This window comes from Nomascus leucogenys, chromosome 3 (genome assembly GCF_006542625.1).
Source record: "Nomascus leucogenys isolate Asia chromosome 3, Asia_NLE_v1, whole genome shotgun sequence".
NCBI lineage: Eukaryota > Metazoa > Chordata > Mammalia > Primates > Hylobatidae > Nomascus > Nomascus leucogenys.
The window spans coordinates 78,234,069-78,260,996 of NC_044383.1; the positions used below are offsets into that span (position 1 = coordinate 78,234,069).

General features: G+C 35.0%; 1 pseudogene; it reads right to left on the minus strand.

The window, feature by feature from the left end:
• Positions 1 to 15,163: 15,163 nt before the first annotated feature.
• LOC100597494 lies at positions 15,164 to 15,880 on the minus strand (annotated as a pseudogene).
• Between the last annotated feature and the right edge of the window lie 11,048 nt (positions 15,881 to 26,928).

Here is a 26,928-nt window from a genome sequence, read left to right on the forward strand (position 1 = left end):
TGAGTCTTCTGAACCACGATCATAATGTATCTGTCATTTTTTAGTTCCTTAGTTTATTTCTTTAGTATTTTATTGTTTTCAGTGTGCAAGTTTTCTACATGTTAGATTTATCCCTAAGTATTTCATATTGTTCGAGATTATTGCTACATTTTAAATTTTAGTTTTTGATGTTTGTTGTATTTAGAAATTCTATTGATTTTTGTATATTGATTATGTAACCTGAAACCTTGCTGAACTCATAAATTAATTTTTGTAGATTTTTGTAGATCTGTCACAATGTCTACATGTACAAGCATGCCATCTACAAATAAAGACAGTTTTACTTCTTTCTGTCTAATCGACATGCTTTTATTTCTTTTTTCTTAACTTATTCCACTAGCTAGAACCTCCAGTATAACGTTAAACAGAAGTGTTGAGGGTAGTTATTATAATTTTTTTCTTGTTTTGATCTTATGGAAAAGGTATTCAGTCTTTCACTATTAAATATAATATTAGCTGCATATTTTCATAGAACCACTTGGTTGGATAAATTACCTTCTATTCCTAGTTTTCTAAGAATTTTCCCTAGAAAAAGGTTTTGGATTTTGTCTACACCATTTTCTCCATTGAGATTATCACATGGATTTTTAATAATTATCTTCCAATATGGTGAATTACATTGATGGGTTTTCTAATGTTAAACCTTCATTCCTAGAATAAGCCCCACTTGGTAATTATGTATTATGTATTTTTATTATTGGCTTCAATTTGCTAACATTTTGTAGACAGCTTTTGCATAATGTTTAGGAGATGTTTTTTTATTTCTGTTTTTCTTTTATTCTCAGAGTAATTCTGGGCTCCGATAGTGCCCTCCTTTTCATTTCTTTGGAAAAACTTGTGTAAAGTTTGTATGATGTATTCATTAAACATTTGGTGGAACTTAATAGTGAAGCCACATGAGACTAGAATTTTCTTTCTTCTTTCTTTCTTTTCTTTTTGAGATGGAGTCTCGCTCTGTTGCCCAGGCTGGAGTGCAGTGGTGTGATCTCGGCTCACTGCAACCTCTGCCTCCCAGGTTCAAGGTATTCTCCTGCCTCAGCCTCCCAAGTAGCTGGGACTACAGGCAAGTGCCACCATACCCGGCTAATTTTTTTTTTTTTTTTTTTTTTTTTTGTATTTTTAGTTGGCCAGGATGGTCTCAAACTCCTGACCTCGTGATCTGCACGACATGGCCTCCCAAAGTGCAGGGATTACAGACATGAGCCACGGCGCCAAGCCAAAACTAGAATTTTCTGACTGGAAAGAATTTTAACTACAACCTGAAGTTTGTTAAAAATAGATACTTGGCTGTTCAAGTTATCTACTTCTTACTGAATAAATACTGGTAGTTTGTGTTTTTCAAGCAATTGGTTGATTTCCTCTGTTGTCAAATTTACTGGCATAATGTTGTTTGCAGTATTCTTTATTATACTTTTAATATATGTAGAATCTGTAATGATATGACCTCTCTTATTCCTAATACTGGTGATTTGTGTCACCCCTCACCCCTCTCTTTTTCTTGGTAGTCTGGCATAAGATGAATCAATTATTTTTCACATTATTAAAAACTATCTTCTGATTTTATTGATTTCCTCTATTTACTGTTTTCTATTTTGATTTATATCAATCCTTATTTCCTTTCTTATATTGTCTTAAGGTTTATTTTACTATTTTTCTCTAGTTTCTTAGGGTTGAAACTATAGTCATGAATTTGAGAACTGCTTTATTTTTCCTAATACAGATCTAGTGCTATAATTTACTTCTGAGATCTTCTTTACTAGCATCCTATATATTTTGACATGTGTTTTCACTTTCACTCAGTTCAAAATGCTTTCTAACATACTTTTTGATTTTTACTTTGACCTATAGGCTATTTAGAGTTGTATTGTTTCATTTTTCAATACTTGGGGATTTTCCAAGCGTCCTCCAGTGATTTATTTCCAATTTAATTCCACCTTGGCCAGAGAATATATTTTGCATGACTTGAATCATTTTAAATTTTGGAGTTGGAGGACTTATTTTATGGCCCAGAATATTGCTTACTTTGGCAAAAGTTCCATGTATAGTTAAAAAACTGTGAATTATTCTGTTGCATATAGTATTTTATAAACATCGATGAGCTGGTTGATAGTATTTTTCAGGTCTTCTATATTGTAATCTATATTTTATATTTTTGTTGTACCAGGTAGAGTGTTGAAATTGTTAACTAATTGTGGATCTACTTTCACCTTTCATTTCTACTATTTTTACTTTATATATTTTGATGTTCTACTTTCATTGCATTCAATTTAAAAATTTTTATATCATCTTAAAAAATTGATGACTTTATTTTCAAAGAATGACATTCTTTATTCCTGATAAAGCCTTTGCTTTGATATCTACTTCATCTGGTATCAATATAATCATTCCACCTTTCTTTTGATTAGAGTTATCATGACTTTTTTTATTCTTTTACTTTTGATATACTCTGTCTTTGTGTTTAAACTGGGTTTCTTGTAGATAGTACATAATTGGATCATTGCATCCATGTCATAAGTCAAAAATGTATACTGTAAGCCACAAAGCAGCCATTAAAATGATAAAAACAAATAACCATAAAGCCCAAAAAGAAGATAAAAATGGAATCATAAAAGATCCTCATTGGATTCAAAAGAAGTCAAATAAAGAGAAAAAGCCTGCTGTGTAAAATGGTGTGTTTTGACTATTTTCATTTAATGTGATTGCTTAATTTAAATCTAACATTTTGTTTTCCATTTGTCTGATGTATTCTTTGTTTACTTTTTCCTCTTTATCTGACTTCTTTTGAATTAAATGAGGACTTTATGATTTTATTTTATCTACATTGTTGGCTTATTGGTTATTTGTTTTTATCATTTTAATGGCTGCTTCGTGGTTTATAGTATACATTTTAACTTATGTTATTAAGTAATACATAATTTTGCACATCTTAGAATTATAGAATACAATACGGTCTTTTCAATCTTTGTTTTCTTATTGTCACACATTCACTTTTACATATGTTAAAAACTGCACACTATATTGATTTTATTTTTGTTTAGTTAACTAGTTTTAGGAGATGTAAATAACATTAAAAATTATCCATAGTTACCATTTCTACGATCTTCATTTCTTTGTGTAGATTCATATTTCATCTGCTATAATTGTTCTACTACCAAAAGATTTATTTAAACATTTTATTTTCAGTACTGTCTGTCGGTGATAAATTCTTTGAGCTTCGCTGTGTCTGAAATGTCTTTTATCTGCTGTTGCTTTTGAAAGATACATGTGCTAGGAGCAGAATTTTTGGCTGACAGCTGTTTTCTCTCAGTACTTTCAAAGCTATTGCTCCACTCTCTCCCCACTTTCATTCTTTTCAATGATAAATCTGCTGTTATCTTTATCTCTGTTCTTCTTTATGGTCTATGCCATGTGTTTTTATTTTGCTGTTTTAATAATTTTTCTTTTATTTTTATCATTAATTTAGGGCAATTTGGTCTTATGTGCCGTGGTGTAGTTTCTTCTTTTACCTTTCTTTTTCTTTTCTTTTCTTTGTATTCTTTCTTTTTCCTTTTTTTGTAATTTGGATCTATTGCTCTTTGGGTCTACAAGTTCACAGTTTTCTTAAAATTTAGAAAAGATTCAGCCATTGCTTTTCACATATGTTTTGACACTCCCACATCCTTTTCTCTGGTGACTCTAATAACACACATACAAGGCTACTTATGATTGCCCAACAGCTCACTTATGCTTTGCTCATTATTTTTTGTGTGCCTTTTTCCACTACATTTTATTATGAATAGTTGTTTTCATTATAGTTTTTGTTTCTAGATATTTAATTTGTCTTTATTTATACCCTTCATATTTCTACTCATATTTTTGAATATATAGGAAACAGTTATAATATATATTTAATACCTGAGTGCCAATTCTAACCTCAATTCTGGGTGACTTCCATTGCTTTATTTTTCTTCTCATTATGGGTCTAATTTTTCAGGTTTTTTTGCATGCATGCTATTTTTTGACTGGATAGCAGATATTATATTATAATTTTTATCTTTTTGGTTACTGAATTTTTTTTATTCCTCTGTCTTCTTGAGTTTTTTTTCCTAAGACACCATTAAATCACTTGGAAACCATTTGATCCCTAATTTGCTTTTAAGATTTGTTAGACTGCACCAGAATAATGCTCAGCAGACGTCTGATTATTTCCCACTACTGAGATAAGGCCCTCCTGTGTATTCAATTCAATACCATGAATCATGAGGTTTTCTAATCTTTCTGGCAGGATTAAGCACTATTGCAGACCTGTGTGAGTGCCAAACACTACTTACTATCTTTGATCCTTTCAGGCGGCTCCTTTCCTGTCTTTTGCTAGTTTACTCACATGCATATACTGATTAGTTTTCTGTTCAATACTTGAGGGACACTCTCTGCAGATCTCTGGATTCCTTTTCCTGGGCAACTCTTTTCTCTCTAGTGTGTTCATCTACATATTCTGGTCTCCTCAGCCTCCTTGAACTCTCAGCTCCATCTCTTCAACTCAGAGTGTCCATCAGATTCCCTTCGTCCCTCTCTCTTGTGAAGTGGTATTGAAACCCTCTCAAGGCAGTAAGCCGGGAGCAGTCATAATGCTTACCTAACTTGTTTCCCAACTCTCGGTGATAACTCATTTTCATTGCCTGATGTCTACTGATATTATCTTGTAATCCAATATTTCATTTTGTTGCTGTTGTTACCTTGTCCTGTTACTCCAACTTAACTAGGAACAGAAATTGGTGATCCTTCTACTCAAGATTCTCCAGAGAAACAGACCAATAGACTGTGTGTGTGTGTGTGTGTGTGTGTGTGTGTGTGTGTGTGTCTGTGTGTGTGAAGAAATGTATTATAAAGAATTGGCTCATCCAATTTTAGAGGCTAGCAAGTCCAAGATCTGTGGGGTGGACTAACAGGCTGGAGATCCAGGAGAGCTGAGAATGCAGTTCCTGTCCAAAGACCAGTAGACTAGAGGCCCAGGAGAGCTGATGTTCTAGCTCAAGTCCGAAAACAATTTACCGTAGAATCAGAAAGCTTAAATGTTGAAGGGGAAGTCCAAGGGAAGTCTCTGGAAAAATTGCTGTTGCTCAAGAGCAATCTTTTTATTGCATTAAGGCCTTCAACTGATGCGACCCACCCATGTAATAGAGTGCAGTATACTTTACTCGAAGTCTACCAACTTAAATGTTATACAAAAACAGCCTCACAGAAATACTCAGAACCCTGCTGTTCTGTTGTCTTCTTTCCTCATGAAAACAAAATCCCTGCTATACAAACAACTAATTAAATCAGACAAATTTTGTACTCAAAGCCAGATGATGGGTTTTTAATTTTATTGTGCTACTTACCACCTCTGTGACATTACTAGAACTCAGCATTAGACCACATTTAAGGCTTTTATACTTACCCAGGTAATAGGATACTTGAAAATTGTGTTTCCATTTAAGGAAAATCATGCCTTCAAAGTAAATTTTATGTAATACCACTAAATAGGAACTGTTTTTCCTAACATAGCATGACTCTATTATAGGTGAGCAAAGTAAAGTCGCCACCACATGTCAGAAAATCCACAAACAATCAAAATATTTAAAACATGTATTCATTTTAATAAAGTCATTTATCATATTGCTGCTTGATCATTTATTGTTTACTAATATTACTAAAAGACAAATGATAGCAGAAAAGAAAATAAATATAAGAGAAAACATGAAATTGAGAAAACTCATACATTAGCTCTTTTTTTCCCTTATACATTTGAAAGAGATTGCTATTATGTGAACTAGAGTGTGGTCTAAATCTATCTCAGCTCAGCTCAGGGACAACTTGGAATATGGACTGAGAAAAGTAGAAGAGATTGTTTCTAAGATGTATGCTAGCTCTCTCTTGAACGAAGTGTTTTATAAGCTGAGACCTTATAAAAAATGTGAAGTAATTTTTCTTTTTTGTCTGTTATGAACACTCTTCCTGAAAAGTGTGATTCCAATTAATATGCTACAAAGGAGAGAACTGTTGCTTTTGCTTTGAATGTTTCATAAATGCTACATTAACTCTGGATTCACAAATATAAATATTTTATTTTCTGTTTACCAAATTTTAGAAAGAGACTATTGGCAATTGAACCAAAATATTTAAGTTGAACTTTTATAGGTATGTGAATTAATTAAAATAATATTTTACTACCCTAAATTTTCATTGACCCTTAATTCAATTCAAAGTATCTTTATTACTAGAAAGGAATCAATTGGAAGGCATAGATAAAAATGTAATTGATGTATTTAGTTAATTTATCTACCCCCTGGTATTTATTTCAGGAGGAAATTTGGTAATTTTTAAGTGAAAAACTGTCATCTTACTTACCTAGAACCCCTGGCAATATCAGCTCCTCTGTCAATATCACAGCTGCAACCACTTAAAGCATCCTTATACCTATCAAACTTCCAATTATACGTAGTTCTATCATACTGTTAACAACTGCTTATGTGTGTCTAATACTCATGGTATAGTCCTTCGTCTGAGCACAGAGAACACCATGGGGTTTCTCAGGATAATCTTTTCACTTATCCTTACAGGTCTTGGAACATGTGAATTCATTACTGAACGTAACCTTAGGATTACAGCATTTATTCAGATCTTCTTATAGCATCTGCTCTTCCTCTGAAAAATATTGGCCTTCAAGGAGATCTCACCATGACTCATCCATCATACCCATCATTTTGACTGTTGTTTCTCCTTCTAATTTCACTTTGTCTTTCAAGGATAGATACCATCTACTTTTTAATAAGAATAATAGATAGAAAATATTATTTATTTATTTGTTTACTTATTTATTCAATTTTTAATTTTTGTGGGTACCTGTTAGGTGATATTATCTACTTTTATATGAGTTGTTTTATGTTTTGTTTGTATGGATGCATCTTTTTAGAGAAATTACTTAGCATTTTCTTTGAAAAATAGTTAAGAGAACATTATTAAAAGAAGATTCGTTTGCAATTAAAATATAGAAGTGAAGGTTCAGTTGTTGCAAGTAAGTTCCTAATGGAGAAATAAATGTGGAAAAGTTTGCGCTCAAGTGTCTCCCACGGATGATCTAAATTAACAGTGCTCAGGCTTGCTGCCCTTTTTCATTCCTAAATCATTCTTTAAGAAACCCACAAATGGAGTCACAGCATCTTCACAGAAGTCCAGTGGAGCCAGCATGCTGTCTGAAGTAATGTTCTCACCTCTAGAGGAGGGAGTGGGCTTTTTGAAATTAGCAAGGATGGCTTTGATATATTCTCCTGCCTGTCATGAAAGACTCCACTTCATCTGGCTTGTGTTCTTCCTGCCTGCCTCTGATTGATTTCATGTAATCCTGATGTGCTCTTTGTCACTGCCTTTCATGAAGCCAATTTCCTGCAGGTGGTAGTTCATTGCTTTATCATAATACAATGATATCTTGTAGTATCTTTTTTTCTCCAGTCAAGCTGAGGTATTATCTGCAGAGATAATAAAAATATTTTCTCTCAGATACCATTTTAGATATGTCACCTCATTAAACCTTCCTAAGCTCTTTTGATAGGTTGCAAATGTTACCATGTCTGCTTGAAAAATTGGGAAATTGAGACTCTGCAAGTTATACAATTTGCCTTTAACTTGCAGAAAAAGTGTCAGGTATTGAAATGGTATCCCAAATGTATATTTCAACCTGTTTCTCTTGTTTTATTAAGTCAAGTTTAGACTCATTTGCTCAGGAAATTAGCCAATCCTAAATGACAGAAGACACTGGATATGTCCTAAATGTCCTACTCATTCACTAATTCAACAAAACTTACAACGTTCTGCCAACCTATGTAGATTGTTTCTAACAATACCATAATTCCAAGACACTATTTTTCATACTAGCTTATTTGGGACTTTTGGTTACTGAAAATGCAGGGGATCAGCCCAGGCTTGGCATACTCATTTATACAAATTGCAATATAAATCAAATTATATCATCTTACACTTAAAAAATGAATATAAATAGTGTACCATTACTAGTCTTACTAGTTTAATGTATTTGGAATAATACAGGTCTTTAATAATACTTCTTCTTTTGGCAATATAGTCAGTAATTTGAAATCCTGTCTCCTGAAAATTTTTCAACACATGAAAGAAATGTTTCCAGTTCCATGAAATGTGCAATCATATGTGTTAAGTAGTATTGGTTAAACCAGCCCAATCACCAAGGAGGCAATTCGCTTTACTTTGATGCCCCTTAGCTTTAGTTCTTCTGTTATAGCAATATGATTTTCTTCCCTCTGCCCCTGCTGCTAGTTCTACTGAGGAAACACTATTAGGAAAACAATATTTTTGTTATGCAAAGCAAACTAATTGTTAGGTTAGCTAGCACTTATAAGACTTAAATAATTTTATTTTAATATATTCTGGATTTTTCCCCTAGAGTTCTAATTTTTATGTATAATGCCAATTAATTCATTTATCAATAGATATTTTGAAGCAAATTTTATGTAATTTGGTGTAAAATCTTAATAAACAGCGAGCAAGAGAGAACATCCACTTATTCTATACGTTTTGTTTTACTAGTATCCTTTGAGTAAATAAAATGTTACTTAATTATATAAATTCTTTCCTCCAGCATTAATGAATCCATTATAAGGTACCAAGTTAAATCTTCAGCTTTCATGGAAAATTTGCTTTGTCTCCAAAATATACTAGCTATCAATAAGCGCAAAGATAATACAAATTGGTATTGTACTTTTTTCTTTGCGAGGGTTATTTGTTTAGTTGGTTATAAATTTTGTGTTGGATTCAATCTAATTTATCATTTCTTATAATTATGAAATCTCTTACATATTACCAGAGACCAATAAACCAATGAAATCATGTAACATCTCCTGATACAGTGGTGTTTTTAGATAAGTAGAAATTTTTAAAAATGAATTATTGGGTTGTTATTATGCACTTATGAATTATTACAAAGTGTTAGTATAAAGTTGAGGAACTTGTCATTTCATATGTTAACATTTCTTAAGTTTATTATGTTTATTGTTCTATTGTTAGAATATTTTTAGTTCTAGACAACTTGGAAATGTACCAATTTCCATTTAAAAAATTGTGAGGGTAAATTGAATTTCAGTTTAGATTATAAAATGACATTTTTATAAAGAAAACTTTATGAAAGGAAGAAATCATGGACAAAGAGAAAAAGATCAATGGAGGGAGGAAAAGGAGAAGGAAGATATAGGTGAGAGAAAGCTCATTCAGAGGAGATGCCACTTTCTCGGGAGAAGGAGGTAATTTATAAGATGAAGTAGCAGCAGCAGTTAACAAAAAGGCCTGAGAGACTGTGACAGCCTGAAACAGGTGTGTATTATTCTTATATGAGAAAAGACTGTCCAAGGTCATTAAGAATTAGAAAAGAAGAAAGAATTAATTTTAACAAGACATAGAAAGATATTTATTTCCCACATTTGAGACAATGTGAAGGAGATAGAACAGAGGTAGGAAGCATGGTGGAGACAGAGTAGCAAAAGATCAAATAGAAAATGCTTGGCATTTTTACAGTGTATTAATAATAACAAATATGACCTAGATTCTCAGTGGTGTGATTTTATAATGTTACAGGTGAAATATATATTACTTACTCTAGGTGATAAAATTGCAAAGGTTATAATAAAAAGAAATAAGAGCAGACCGAAAATGAAGAAATTTCTTCTTTTTTTTTTTGTTTGTTTGGAATTTTTGTTATTGAGTAGCCATAATTAGACTCAGCAGCTCATATCCATCTGCAAACAGCCTCTCTGCTATTCCACTAGGATGTGGATCCAAAGATGAAGTAGAAGAGACAGAGCAGACCTGAAATATTCCAGAAGGATAAATCTTTTCCATTCCCTCCTCCAGCCAAAATGTCTATAAATTTGAAAGCATCAGGATTGATTGCCCTTGATCTTCAGCCACTCTCCAACCTAAAGATACCACATTGAATTTCAAAGCCTCTCAAAGCATTGGAGCCACAGTATTCCCCTTCCCCCCATTTCAATGACTTGTATTGAATTGAGTGTCTATTATCAAAGGCAAGCATACCCCCAGACAAGCACAGAAAAAAGGCACCCAAGTGGCCAGGTAATCCCCTATCTTTCTTTTTCAGTGTACTATGCTAACTAACCAAGAGCTTGAGATAACTGTTGTACCTTCTGAAAACACAACTTCTGCATGTAGCTTTATTTATTTTCTACTCTAGTCTAAGCAGACCCACGACAAGCAACTTAACCCACTAAGAAGAAACAAACACACTTTCCCTAGTTTTGCTATTTAAATGTTTTCACAAAAATCCAAAAATTTATACATAGATTCTAAACTCTTTCTCTGAGATTTTTGGTTAGCATGAATGTTAGATGTTAATTGTTTAAGTATGATTAGCAAGGCTTACATCTGTTTTTGCTGCTTTAAGAAAGAATAAATGAGCAGGAACGAGATGAAGAGCATCATAAGAGGCCAGTCCTTCAATCCACCCAGTATGTCAGCGTCAGCTAATGGTCAGTAGCAGGGCCTGCTTGTCAATACACACTCCAAATATATCTCAAGTGTATTAATTGCAGCAAGGACCCATTATGAATTCTTCAATTTTTTTTGAATCTCCTTATACTGTATTTCTAAACTGTACCACTTCCTGGAGGTTTTGAGTTACATTCATTTACAACTTAGCCGAAAAGTACTATTTTAATTTTTCTTTACATTGTTCCTAAGTCTTTCCTATTTTTTAAATTCTATGCCCCCAGGTTTCTTTCCAGCTTAAAGATATAGAACCTAAATCTAGTATTTTGGGATTGGACAGCTATGAGCCTATTTAGCTTTTCACATGTATTATTAAGTATATTTTCTTGTATGCCCTTATGTCCTAGTCATTATTGTCTGTCTGTCTCCAATTATCTCCTCCTTCCATCTCTCATTTAACAGAGTAGTTTAATTTAACACAATAGTATTTTATCAGTGTTATTATAATACTCAAGCAAAAATTATGAAATCTGCACAATTCCTAATGTTGAAGCATTAATTTTGTATATAAAGATAGAATAATGTGTTCTGCTGGGTTTCTACTAAATCTTTTGTGGAATTCTGATATTTTGCAAAAAAAAAAGTTACTGAAAATGACACATTCTATAATTAATTACTTTTGGTGAAATAACAATTAAAAAACCAACTACGTATCTACCTTAGCAATTTTCTGAGTTCGACGTTATAAAATGTACCAATTTGATCATCATGGTTTCTATTATGAAAAGTAGTATGTAATGGATTTATGTTAATTATAATGTCTGTAATTTCAAGGAACCAAATGGAAAATAAGAATGTCTCTTTTTCTCTGCAATGGTATTGATTTTCTTTCCCTGAGGTAAATAAGAAACTTTCTTGGAAAGAAATTGTAATTTAAAGAAAAAGAGAAAAAGGTTTCCAAAACTGCATGGAAGACATAAATTGATCTAAGAGAGACATAAGCTCAATAAATATTTTTCTATCATAAAAACATTTCTTTCATAAGAAAAATTCTGTATTCTTAACTAGAAGAGCTATTGTCTCTGATTTTTATATCAAAAACTCAATCCATTATTTCTATCTCATAACCATTTTTTCATCTCGGGTAGATGCAGGCTGATTTAACAAGCCATCATTTAAGTGTGTGCATTGTAATCTTTAGGACTCTGATTTTATACATTAAGAATATGAAAAACATATGGGAAAGATTTAAAGTATATTTCCTCTAGAAAAATCGCTTTGCATTTGCAAACTCAGCAAGACCTTAATTAAAATCAATAGGTAAATTAAAAATATGTTCAATGCAAACTATTACTTTTAGTCTATCTTCCAAAACATCTATTTCACACCCCTCTTTTGTTCAACAACCATTCGTTGAAAGCATGTACTGTATAACAGGTACAATATTAGCCAGCAATTTGCATTATCGAGCAAGCAAGATATTAATCCAAAAGTAATATAAAACCAAGGCAAAAGTGACCTGCATGCTCCATGACACTGCATAGCAAAGGGCCTAAGACTGGTGCTCCTCTTCCTGAGCTGGCTGACTTAAATCACAAGAGTTTGACTGTGGCTTTAAGAGTTATTCTTTTAGTTACAAGTTTCCTTTCTCACATCTCCACATAGTTTTTCATCTGCAATAAAGCACTTATTTTATTACATCCACATTTGCTTCAAAAAAAGCAGATGTTTTTAATACCATTATTGGATAAATTTTGTCTAAATGCAGCCAAAACAAATCCTGCCATTGATCTCTTCTGAACTCTTGGGCAAGGGTCACAGTGCTCTGGGGTTTATCTTCCTGGTATGAGCTCATCGTTCGGAGTGTGTACCTCCTTTAGGGGTGCAGAATACCATATGGTGTGCAGAGGAAGTGCTGAAGGAGCAACATGTAGTGAGTCAGTGTTTCTCAACCTTGTCTGATTTTAGGAGTCACTTGGGGAGACTTAAAAACACAGATTCCTAGGTCTCCCTAAACTACCAAATCATAATCTCCAGGGGACACATCCACAAGTTAGATTTTTTGCAAGCTCCCCATATGATTCTTTTGATCAGACATGTTTGTGAAACACTGTAGTACAAAGGAGACTGATAAATACTTTCTAGGGAAAGCACAGTTTATAAATAAACTTTTAAAGCCAGTTAATGCTGATGGACCTCAGATCTGAAGGATCAGGTAAGGACTTAGTGATCCCAGTAGAATTTTAGCAGCTTAAAACTAAGGTAAACTCTGTATGTCTTTCATGTTTTCTATAAAATAGGTAAATAACAATCATTATATTTTCTCGAGAACCAGTATATGAAACCATCTTTTTCTCTATGACCACTAAATAGGGAATGGGTATGTGGTTGTGAGAGGAAATCCCCTATGTATTCAAAGACACAGCAATTAATTCGAGTATGTTGAAATAAAACCTAAAATTCATCTCCTTTGCTCCTGTGGGCTAGATGAAATAAAGTCATGTCTGGCAAATATCGCACTAATTTATTTTAGTAAAACTCAAAAATAATTTATAGCTTTTAGAAACTGACTTTGTAAGATGCGTATGGAGGAAACCCCTTGTCACATAGCCAAGTTCTGCCAGGAAGAACATTTATTGCAATAAATGTAGTTACGGTGAATCCCCTCTTAATGAAGGTATTTGGTCCTGTCTGGATGGAAGAATAAAACCAAAGTCCCAGTCCACTCTCTGGATAGAGAAGTCAATAGGTTTGCTAATCTGGGTGTAGTTTGCTTATAAAATATGTATTTCTTAAAATGGAAAATATTACTTTTAATAATTCCTTTTTTAAAAAAGGCTAATACTTGTCTAGACACAATACTATCAGTTTAGAATTACATTCCATCATAGTTGGTCATACCCAAATGCATCAGATAAAATTATTCTTTTTCTTGTACATTTTGAAAAATACTCATGATTTTCTAGATGCACTTTATATTTCCCACTGCATGGGATTTTATAAAGTTTAATAACTTTGGGTTTATTTCTACTATGATAGTCTATACTTTTATCCTCTTTAGCTTTCTATTATTTTCCTAAAACTATTAAATCTGCCAGGGTTTTCAACTGAATTCAAGAACTATTTATTGAAGTTGTGTTAAGTGTCACACACTGTGCTAAGGCTGTAGGGTACCATGATGAGTAGAATAAATCCTCAAAATATTTTTCTTGATTATGCTTCAGAGTAAAAAAAAGGTATTCTACATTCAGAATTTGTTTTTTTATTTTATACACCTGAAAAACCCTGGCATGAGAAGATCTTGGTATTAAAAAGACCAACATATAAAACTCTCACCTTTTACTTAACATTTGTCTAGCCTAGGCTTGAAGAATTTCCCTCAATAGAAACTCCCTTCTTTAGAAAATCCCAACTGTTACAAAATTTTTCCTTATCATGACCAAGTTTGATATCCCTAAATATTCTGACTGTTGGTAATAGTTGCTCATTTCAGGTAGCAGGAAACAACTCCATCATCTGGCTTTGATAACCTTTTTATGTCATAACCTTTGTAGCCTAAACATCTCTTTATACCACTTACCATGTTATGGAGATTTTATTTTAACCTGTTTGCAACTTATTGTAATTATTACATTTTACTTCCTTCTATCACTTTCTTTCGTTTTTACTGAATATAATCTTTTCCCCTTATTTATTTTCTAATGTTTATTGGAATAATCACATTTTTATTAGTCATTTTTTTTACTGGTTTGAAAATTTTATTTATTTTTATTCTTTCATTGGTTTTATCTCTAATATTTTTGAGCTACATAAGAAACGTAGACTACATTACCCAAAAAATCCATGGTTATTCTTATATTTCCATTAGTATTTTTCTTGTACCTTATTTTATTTTATTATTTATTTATTTAAAAATGAATTTTCCATTTGACATTTCCAAACACACTTTATTTTTTAACAAGCAATACGCTGTCTTTGGGGATAACAAATGTCAATATTAGGAAATCCAATTATAAAAAAATACTACATCCAGTCTGGGGTAGATATATTTATTTTGGTAATGTACATTAAGTGGCACTAATTACACAGTAACTCTAAGGTAACTAACATGAAACCACAGAACTGTAACTGTGCCACAGCTGCATGGACTTGGGCCTTTCTTATAGAACCCATTTTCAAAAAACCAGATGCCTGTCCCAGAGCTATGCCAATGAAACCTGTTAAGGAGTAAAGCACTGAAGTTGTGTCTCACCAGAGTACCTTGCTGTTGACAGATGATAGGCAGGGAACGTTAGTTATAAAGTAGTTGCAGCCTAATTTGCAAAGTTACCAACTGTTTCTCTTTCGAGACCGAAGCAAGAAGTTAAGAAATTCTTTGAATTTGTCGTGGTGTGTCAGGCAGAAGTGTAGAGGAGGGTTGTTAAGAGTAGTGGTAAATGGATCCTGGTAGGCCTGACGGGTTTGACATCATTAAGAATCAGGGTTGGTTTCTAAACACTGGTAACAAGATGACGTGCCTTAAATTTGTAATCTTAGGTATACTGTATATAAGTGAAAAAGGCCAGTGTTCATCCACTAAGACTAATCAACAGCACTTCAAAATTCACCTCCTAAGCACTGTGCCTGCAGCAAGGTTTCACAAGACAAGGCACCCAGGGTTTTCCTTCCCATATCTGGCTTGCAGAGTAGCTTTCGCAGCCACTTCAAAAACCTCTCTCACTCCATCTTTGGTCTTTGCTGAGCACTTCATGTACCCCAAAGCACCAAGCCCCTTGACCGTATCTCTGCCCTCTTCGAGTCTCACCCGCTTCTGCTTCATCTTGACTAGCTCCCACCTTGTGTGCACATCGTTCCGAAGATCCCTCTTGTTCCCAACCAGGCTGGTGGGCACATTGGGACAGAAATGCTTGACTTCTGGGCTTCATTTCTCTGGGATGTTTTCTAAACTATCAGGGTTGTCAGTGGAGAAACACATAACATCCGTGTCTGAGTAAAAGAGGGGCCTCAGGCGATCAGAATCTTCCTGCCCGGCTGTGTCCCACAAAGTCAGCTCTACCCGTTTCCCATCCACCTCGATATGGGCCACATACTTCTGAAACCCTGCGGGTGCGCACCCGTCTGGGAACTGGTCCTTGCTGAAGACAATGAACAAGTGTGTCTTGCCACAGACTCTGTCACCGACAATTTCCAGCTTCTTCTGGACGGGAGCCATTGCTGGAGGACACTGGCCTGGGTGGCTGAAATTGTACAAGGTACCTTGAACTTCTCAGAGGACAGACTCCGGCGACGAATCCAAGTCCAGTCTCTTCGTGCCCAGGACGCCTGTCCGCGAGTCGCTGGGAAAGCAGGGCTGATACCTGAACGGGAGACCGTGGACTCACCAGAGAACCGATGGAGGATGCAGGAAGGGAGCGCCAGCCAGCCAGGGCGGGCGGCCTCCAGCTGATTTGAAAACTCTCACAGGTGGTCATTCTTTCTCTTTTTACATTTGGTAGTCTTATTGAAAAACATGTTTATCTGTGTGTTTGTTCTTCTGTGTCTTTGTTCAAGTGTGTTTTTTGTACTCGCCTTTTTTTTTTGGTTTCAGTTTTACTCATGCTGCTTTCTTCATCCTCCCTTAGTAGTTCTTTCAGAGAAGGTCTGTGAGTGGTAAAATATCCATTTTTTAATGTTTGGAAATGAATTTACTTTACCTTTATTTTAGAATGCTAGTTTATCTGGGTTTAAGATTTTAGTTGACCTTTAATACTTCAACATATTAAAGGTATTTTCATTGTCTTCTGGCATTTATTATTGATGTTGAAAAGTATAGCGTTCTAATTTCTTGTCTACCTAGCCCATCTGACTTTTTTCCTTTGAGACTTTTTTTTCTTTCTTTAGTGTTCTGCAACTTCACAAGTATTTGTGAATTTGTTTCTAGTTACCCTCTCCAGATTTTCACCTTTCATCTTTGATCTTGTTTTTCAGTGTTCACCTCTAGAAAATTATCAGAAATTTTCTTATCAAATATCTATTTCTGCTGTTTTTTTCTCTTACACTTATACCTGATTTTTTTATCTATGATACATTTATCTTGACTCACTTTTTGTATTTTCTATAACTTTATATTTATGATGTTTTATTCTGAGTGATTTTCTAAGAACTCTTGCCCAATTTATTAATTTGCTCATCAGTTTGATATTTATCTACTTCACCTTTTTGTATTGGCTATAGTTTTATTTATTTTTGGAAGAACATTTATAATATATCTTTAGTATTTATCATATCGCCAAAAGATTTTAGTTACGAAGTTTCACAATACATCTCTAACAACTATTTCACATAATTAATAAATTTGGTAACATTCAACAGAGGAACAGACATTGGCCTAGATAACGTTGAAGGTTTTGTTAGACTCTATATATGCTTGTGAAGTTTTTGAAATAATTACGAAAGCGTATTTATTTGGGGTTAATGGCCAGATGCATTTTCCCTGTCAGTCATTAACCCTCAAGCCATGTCTCACTACTAGGTCATTACTGTAATAATAAGCAAACATTTAAAAACAGCATAGGTATACTAGTGTGTGTATATATGTGTGTATATATAGATACATATTTGCACATAGGTGCTGTTATCATAGTTGGTATGTGTAGGAGATTTCTGGGAATTTGTGTTCAATTCATTAATCACAAAAATTGGTTGATTAGATTATCTTTCATTTTTAATTCACATTATTATAATTAACTTGTAAGTACAGTTGGAGTGATGTAAGAACATCAGAAGCCACTTTTAATTATAAGCTTTATGTTGTAGTTAAGTAGACTGAAAGTTTACTATTAAATTGAAAACAGATCTTATTAGGAACATTTAATTCTGGCAAAGAAAATGACAATGTGGCATTTATGCTAATCATGTGGAGGTACAGATGTTAAAGAGAAAAGGGCTTGTTCCTTGTAGAGTATTTTGTACCATGTGTCCCAGTAAGAGCATCTTCTCTTGGACTTGCTTTAGATACTGTAACAGCTGCTGAGTCTCTGATTGGGTATGAAGCCCTAACTCTGACTCCCACTACACTAGTTCAAGCAGAATTAAGTCAGCAGAGCCACCACACAAACTCTCCTTTTAAATTGAGCTACAAGGGTAAGAGCTGAGTGATTATTATATCTAAGATCTATTTTTTCTTCCCACCAAATTAACCCCCGGCAACCCACTTTCTACCATTCAGTCTGTGCTTCTGTTACCTTCTGTTGGATAATATTTAGCTTTTTATTTTTGGCATTGAGTCTAGTGTTTTTCTGTGGATATACTTGTACATATGTTTGTACTCAGAATTTATCTTATATTTTCTTTAATATTACTAACAATACATTTTAGTTGAATATTTTCTAATTCAAAATAATTACTAAATGTTTGTTGTTTACTCAAATGTCATTCATATTATAAATAGTATGGGTCTTGGTGGCCAACCAGACGATGAAAAGCATCGAACTTACAGATATCCTGAAAATAAACCAGGCTTTTGGAACTTGACCTGTTCAGCTTTTATTTGTACTTTATCTATTTTTCAGACTCCACAATCATAAAGTAGCCAGGAAAACCAGGAATTTTGAAGAAAGTCAAGAAAATTACTGAAGGCCAAGAAATTAAGCCTAGTGGACAATTCACCTAGCACAAGAAGCATGGTGGACTATAAAGACGTTGTTCACTGAAGTTATGCAGGAAAGAGAGACAGAAAGCATATATTAAATAAAAGAGAAAACCAAAATTGTTTTGAAATTATCTCTCTTGCAGAAGATTTGAGGAGCTTTGCCACTTCAATTTTCTGATTTTGTTTTGACGCATTTATTTTTTAAATTAATGGCCTCTGGGGACCTCCATTTTGGCAGATTAAGTTACTAGCTTCCAATTTAAAATAACCCCAAATCCAGGAATCAATGAAGTCATGCTGTAAATTGTGTTCATGTCCATAGAGAAGCAGAATAAGTTTACAATAGTGGAGAACACCAGATTTAAAATCAGATGGCATCAACTGGAATTCTGGCCTTGCCCCTTACTCTCTATAGGATCGTGGGAAAAGCATTCAAATTTTCATTTTTTTTCTCATATAACATGGGAATAATATAATTTGTAGGATTATATTTTACAGGTTAATAAGTTAGTATTTCTTATAAATTAGAAAGTAAATTTATAGTTACGAATTTTGTATAATGGAAGGACAATATATGGAATAAAATTTTTAGTCTTCTACAAAGGTAATAAACAGCAAGATCACATTATAAAGGCTAACCTTCAGAAGCTTTGGAATCCCTTTCTCTGGAGGTCACCAAACATATTATAAATCACCATCTGTTTGAGATGATTCAGTGCAGAAAATCTAGAAGCAAAAACAAAAACAAGCTAAGTTTTTGGACTCCTTTCCAGCTTTGTATCTTTTCTATGTTGAGTAGATTAAAGGTATTTATATTTGTTTCTCTTTGAAGATAGTTATCATTAAAGGCTATGAATTAGCAGGATTTTCTTGGTGGAAATAATTTCTAACATTGCATATTTTTATTTTAAGTTGTTTTCAACATCTAAATTTCACATAAACACAAACACTGGTAGTATTTCCAAAATGCTAAACTCTTTAGATTTCTAGATAAAATACACAGTGAATTAAATATATCTTTGCTTCCAAAAACTTAGGATGGAAAGACTTAGTCCCTTTGTGATTATAAGCCAGAGCTGTGAATTAGCCAAAGGATTTTCCTGGCCATCATTCTGGATACAGATCTTCAGTGAAATTTTGGTAATACAGCAATAGAAACAAATCTGACCAAGTATCCAACAGAGTAACATTAGAACCCACAACTGCCCAGGTTGCAAACTATAACTCTACATAGCTCTGTTTTCCAGAATACCAAACTTACGTATTTGGTGTTGTGGTAGAGAAACAGGCACCCACCCCTACCTTATCCATTATTATTATTTATCAGAATGGATATAAATATGTCCAAATGTCTTAGCTTGAGACAATGTCCCAGTAACCACAGTTATCTCATAGGCATTATTTTATTATTTCTTTTCCCTTAAACGTTGCCACATCTCAACTGTCCTGATTCTGCCACTGCACCATTTGTGCTATCATACTGCTGCTTTTGTTGACACCTATTTTTATGTGTCAATTCCCAAACTGGTGGCACCATGAGCCCTGGTTAGACATACACCTTACCTCTCCTTAACAGGATGGCAAAGGTGCTCTATCCAACTATCTCAGGGCTCCATGCTATGGCTGTGTCTTTCCTGGACTCCGGGTATCTTTCTGTTTGGGACAGCTAATGAAACGCTCTAGTAAAGCTACTGTCTCATACTTTTGCATAACTTTGTGTCCTAGCAAGGTAAACATCTTTGGGAAAATAACTCACAGATTTTAAATTCCTTTTTCATACTTCATCCTCTGAGGGATAATGGTGGGGTTCAGCTGATTTTAGTCTCCAACATAGATTGAGGTACATTGTCAAGACTTAGCTCCCTCATCCCAAACCATTCCTGTGTCTCCTTTCTGATCAAGGTAATTCTCTTTACATATGTATCTATTTACCGTAAACATATACAGTTTGGAATTCTACGTTTGCACTATTCCTACTTGTCTGCCACCAACTTATAATATCTAATCTACCAGGCTCCCAGTTTCTTCTCAGGAAAAGTTCTGCACAACCCCTCATGGAGGAATGTACTTAATGAATTATGAGTTATTATTTTCTGTACTAGTTTATAAATCACTTTAAAATAATAGAAATAAACATTATATAATTTCATTAATTTAAGTTGATAGAAATTAACTTAATACTTATAAAGTGCCTATTACTAATACAGAAATATAAAACTAAAAATGGGCCTTTTTCATAATATTATTTTATAAAATAAATGAGCCTATCGTCCTGAATAAAATTTCCAGTTAATGGGATGATAGTTCACAGTGGACGCTCTTTCCCATCCCTACCCCACAGCACATCTATCTAGCAGGAGGCATGCTATGTCTGATATTTCCAGGTCTCAGCTGACACTGCCAGTGGTTAGAAGCCCCTTATCTGGCATTTACAATCACAATGTGATAAAGTCTTGGAGTTTCACCAAATCTTTTACCAAAATTTTGAACAAAGGATTAATTGACTAAATCCCTTCCAATGCGTTTCTCCTGCCCCAGGATGGTGACAAGTAGTGAAATGGGGTAAGAGGCAGAAAAAAGTTAGGTGTCTGAGTAATCCACTGTTGGACAATCTGTCTCCATATTGTATCATATGGGGATGTGGTAATGCACTTTTATTGATTTCCCAGTCCTGTAGCTCCACTTATTCAAAGAATAGCTTCTATTATTGGATTTGACAATCCTCCTTTTCTCTTTTCTTGCCAAAATATTCATGCAATTTCAAAATGGGAAAGTCTTCAGTAACATTCACTTAAGAATAGAAGACTCATTAAGTTTTCATTTTTGTTTTTTGATTGCTTTAACAAGTAACAATTATCTCCTGTGCCTATTCTACATTATTTCTTTAACACTTCTCATTACAGACTAAAATGTTTGGCTTTGTCCTTATATTGATGGCTATACCAAATAGTCTCATTCATTTAGGATTATAGTACAATAAATAAGGTGTATGGCTTTCTTTTTCTGACTAGAATAAATATTTATTAATCAAATTAGTATATAACAGTTGAGAATTTTGGAAATTAGATGCTGCAAAATATTTTTTAGCAGTATGCACTTTCTATCCTCATGGTCTCTGGTATAGGAAATCATGACTGTTTCAATATGTTTGCTTCTGATACCATGTTTCAATGTCATTTCCAATGAACAAAGGAATCACTGTACTAGGAAAATTGGTTACATTATTTAAGGAATGAGACAATTATTGACTTTTCCACAAAAGTATAAAATTAAGTTTCTGTTAACAATTTATGAACAAGTACACACACACACACACACACAAAGCCACCAAAGTTTTTACTCAAACACAGAACAAATTAATCCAGATCTTTGAGAGCAAGGAGCTCATGGTGAACTTCATTACAAAAGTCACATTATTCTGACATAAAATAGAACCTGACATTTGGCCTAATTATACTTTTCAAGTCTTTAATATTCTGCTTATCATTATGGATATTTAAATAAAGAAAACTCTTCTGATACCTTTTGCCCTTTTTCTGTTTCATAGTCTTCTTTGAATTAAAAAGGAAATTAAGGTTTTCTCAACTAGAAGTTTCAATAGATAAATGAATAATATATTTAAAAATAATGCTAAAATTTCCCCCTAATAATTTAAAACAAGGGTGTATTTTGTATTAAGTAAATCATCTATTGCTTTCTTAAATATCTTCTGAAAAGAATAGAGTCAGAAATGCTTTATTATTATTCTAGGCAACCTTGAACTTTGACTTATTCAATCTGAGTCATCTCTAAAACTTTTAGGGTTTTTTTTCATCATTTTGCTATACATCCTTTAGTATTACTTTAATGAATTGGCACAAATCAAAGAGTAGAGTGCCTTCCAGTGATTCATCTCATTGGACTTAGTTAAGTCCATAGGGACATGCTACATTTCAGACTGTCAGTTTGATTTATGTAGAAGAACACAGAGTCATTTACTTAAGTTTTACATTAACCAGACAGCCAAACCAGATCAATGATTTTGGCATTGTAGAATTCTACAATACTCCTAAATTTGAAAAAAAAATAGAATTTTTGAAATGAAATTTATTTTTCTTTCAATTTTCCAGATTTAATTTCTTTAACTTTAAATTCAGGGACACGTGTTGAGGTTTGTTACATAGTTTCATGGGGATTTGCTGTACAGATTATTTCATCACCCAGGTATTAAACCTAGTACCCATTAGTTATGTTTATATTTCCCACCATATGCTTTTATTATGTACCAGGGCAATATTCTATAATATTTGTAATCTTAATACATTTTTATACAAACATCAATAATTCATACATAGAAAGATTAATTAATGAGACTGCTTAGGTAATTGAATCACAGCACATTTTCCTTAAACAAGATGAAATTATTAAGGTGAATAGAAAGTTGTTAAATATTGATGGAATCAACTAAAGTAAGAAAAAAGAGTGGGTGGAGCCAAGATGGTCGAATAGGAACAGCTCCGGTCTCCAGCTCCCAGCCCGAGCGACACAGAAGACTGGTGATTTCTGCATTTCTGCTTGAGGTACCGGTTTCATCTCACTAGGGAGTGCCAAACAGTGGGTGCAGGACAGTCGGTGAAGTGCACCGTGCGTGAGCCGAAGCAGGGCGAGGCACTGCCTCACTCGGGAAGCGCAAGGGGTCAGGGAATTCCCTTTCCTAGTCAAAGAAAGGGGTAACAGACGGCACCTGGATAATCGGGTCAGTCCCACCCTCATACTGCGCTTTCCCAATGGGCCTGGAAAACGGCACACTAGGAGATTGTGTCCCGCACCTGGCTCGGAGGGTCCTATGCCCACGGAGTCTCGCTGATTGCTAGCACAGCAGCCTGAGATCAAGCTGCAAGGCGGCAGCGAGGCTGGGGGAGGGGCACCCACCATTGCCCAGGCTTGTTTAGGTAAACAAACCAGCCAGGAAGCTCGAACTGGGTGGAGCCCACCACAGCTCAAGGAGGCCTGTCTGCCTCTGTAGGCTCCACCTCTGGGGGCAGGGCACAGACAAACAAAAAGTCAGCAGGAAATTCCGGAGACTTAAATGTCCCTGTCGGACTGACAGCTTTGAAGAGAGTAGTGGTTCTCCCAGCACGCAGCTGGAGATCTGAGAATGGACAGACTGCCTCCTAAAGTGGGTCCCTCACCCCTGAGCAGCCTAACTGGGAGGCACCCCCCCAGTAGGGACAGACTGACACCTCACTCGGCCGGGTACTCCTCTGAGACAAAACTTCCAGAGGAACTATCAGACAGCTGAATTTCGTGAGACAGACAGTCTCACGAAAATCTGCTGTTCTGCAGCCACCGCTGCTGACACCCAGCCAAACAGGGTCTGGAGTGGACCTCTAGTAAACTCCAACAGACCTGCAGCTGAGGGTCCTGTCTGGTAGAAGGAAAACTAACAAACAGAAAGGACATCCACACCAAAAACCCATCTGTACATCACCATCATCGAAGACCAAAAGTAGATAAAACCGCAAAGATGGGGAAAAAACAGAGCAGAAAAACTGGAAACTCTAAAAAGCAGAGCACCTCTCCTCCTCCAAAGGAACGCAGTTCCTCACCAGCAACGGAACAAAGCTGGTTGGAGGATGACTTTGACGAGTTGAGAGAAGAAGGCGTCAGACAATCAAACTACTCTGAGCTAAGGGAGGAAATTCAAAACAATAGCAAAGAAGTTAAAAACTTTGAAAAAAAATTAGAAGAATGGATAACTAGAATAACCAATGTTGAGAAGGGCTTAAAGGAGATGATGGAGCTGAAAGCCAAGTTTCGAGAACTACGTGAAGATTGCAGAAGCCTCAGTAGCAGATGCGATCAACTGGAAGAAAGGGTATCACTGATGGAAGATGAAATGAATGAAATGAAGCGAGAAGGGAAGTCTAGAGAAAAAAGAATAAAAAGAAATGAACAAAGCCTCCAAGAAATTTGGGACTATGTGAAACGACCAAACCTACGTCTGATTGGTGTACCTGAAAATGACGGGGAGAATGGAACCAAGTTGGAAAACACTCTGCAAGATATTATCCAAGAGAACTTCCCCAATCTAGCAAGGCAGGCCAACATTCAGATTCAGGAAATACAGAGAACGCCACAAAGATACTCCTAGAGAAGAGCAACTCCAAGACACATAATTGTCAGATTCACCAAAGTCGAAATGAAGGAAAAAATGTTAAGGGCAGCCAGAGAGAAAGGTTGGGTTACCCACAAAGGGAAGCCCATCAGAATAACAGCTGATCTCTCGGCAGAAACTCTACAAGCCAGAAGAGAGTGGGGGCCGATATTCAACATTCTTAAAGAAAAGAATTTTCAACCCAGAATTTCCTATCCAGCCAAACTAAGCTTCATAAGTGAAGGAGAAATAAAATACTTTACAGACAAGCAAACGCTGAGTGATTTTGTCACCACCAGGCCTGCCCTAAAAGAGCTCCTGAAGGAAGCACTAAACATGGAAAGGAACAACCGGTACCAGCCACTGCAAAAACATGCCAAATTGTAAAGACCATCGAGGCTAGGAGGAAGCTGCATCAACTAATGAGCAAAATAACCAAATAACATCATAATGACAGGATCAGATTCACACATAACAATATTAACGTTAAATGTAAATGGGCTAAATGCTTCAATTAAAAGACACAGACTGGCAAACTGGATAAGGAGTCAGGACCCATCAGTGTGCTGTATTCAGGAAACCCATCTCACGTGCAGAGACACACATAGACTCAAAATAATGGGATGGAGGAAGATCTATCAAGCAAATGGAAAACAAAAAAAGGCAGGGGTTGCAATCCTAGTCTCTGATAAAATAGACTTTAAACCAACAAAAATCAAAAGAGACAAAGAAGGCCATTGCATAATGGTAAAGGGATCAATTCAACAAGAAGAGGTAACTATCCTAAATATATATGCACCCAACACAGGAGCACCCAGATTCATAAAGCAAGTCCTCAGTGACCTACAAAGGGACTTAAACTCCCACACAATAATAATGGGAGATTTTAACACCCCACTGTCAACATTAGACAGATCATCCAGACAAAAAGTTAACAAGGGTATCCAGGAATTGAACTCAGCTCTAAACAAAGTGGACCTAATAGACATCTACAGAACTCTCCACCCCAAATCAACAGAATATACATTTTTTTCAGCACCACACCACACCTATTCCAAAATTGACCACATAGTTGGAAGTAAAGCTCTCCTCAGCAAATATAAAAGAACAGAAATTATAACAAACTGTCTCTCAGACCACAGTGCAATCAAACTAGAACTCAGGGTTAAAAAACTCACTCAAAACCGCTCAACTACATGGAAACTGAACAACCTGCTCCTGAATGACTATTGGGTACATAATGAAATGAAGGCAGAAATAAAGATGTTCTTTGAAACCAACGAGAACAAAGACACAACATACCAGAATCTCTGGGACACATTCAAAGCAGTGTGTAGAGGGAAATTTATAGCACTAAATGCCCACAAGGGAAAGCAGGAAAGATCCAAAATTGACACCCTAACATCACAATTAAAAGAACTAGAAAAGCAAGAGCAAACACATTCAAAAGCTAGCAGAAGGCAAGAAATAACTAAAATCAGAGCAGAACTGAAGGAAATAGAGACACAAAAAACCCTTCAAAAAATTAATGAATCCAGGAGCTGGTTTTTTGAGAAGATCAACAAAATTGATAGACCACTAGCAAGACTAATAAAGAAGAAAAGAGAGAAGAATCAAATAGATGCAATAAAAAATGAAAAAGGGGATATCACCACCGATCCCACAGAAATACAATCTACCATCAGAGAATACTACAAACACCTCTATGCAAATAAACTAGAAAATCTAGAAGAGATGGATAAATTCCTCCACAAATACACCCTCCCAAGACTAAATCAGGAAGAAGTCGAATCTCTGAATAGATCAATAACAGGTTCTGAAATTATGGCAATAATCAATAGCTTACCAACCAAAAAGAGTCCAGGACCTGATGGATTCACAGCCGAATTCTACCAGAGGTACAAGGAGGAACTGGTACCATTCCTTCTGAAACTATTCCAATCGATAGAAAAAGAGGGAATCCTCCCTAACACATTTTATGAAGCCAGCATCGTCCTGATACCAAAGCCAGGCAGAAACACAACCAAAAAAGAGAATTTTAGACCAATATCCTTGATGAACATTGATGCAAAAATCCTCAATAAAATACTGGCAAACCAAATCCAGCAGCACATCAAAAAGCTTATACACCATGATCAAGTGGGCTTCATCCCTGGGATGCAAGGCTGGTTCAACAGACACAAATCAATAAATGTAATCCAGCATATAAACAGAACCAAAGACAAAAACCACATGATTATCTCAATAGATGCAGAAAAGGCCTTTGATAAAATTCAACAACGCTTCATGCTAAAAACTCTCAATAAATTAGGTATTGATGGGACGTATCTCAAAATAATAAGAGCTATATACGACAAACCCACAGCCAATATCATACTGAATGGGCAAAAACTGGAAGCATTCCCTCTGAAAACTGGCACAAGACAGGGATGCCCTCTCTCACCGCTCCTATTCAACATAGTGCTGGAAGTTCTGGCCAGAGCAATCAGGCAGGAGAAGGAAATAAAGTGTATTCAATTAGGAAAAGAGGAAGTCAAACTGTCCCTGTTTGCAGATGATATGATTGTATATTTAGAAAATCCCATTGTCTCAGCCCAAAATCTCCTTAAGCTGATTAGCAACTTCAGCAAAGTCT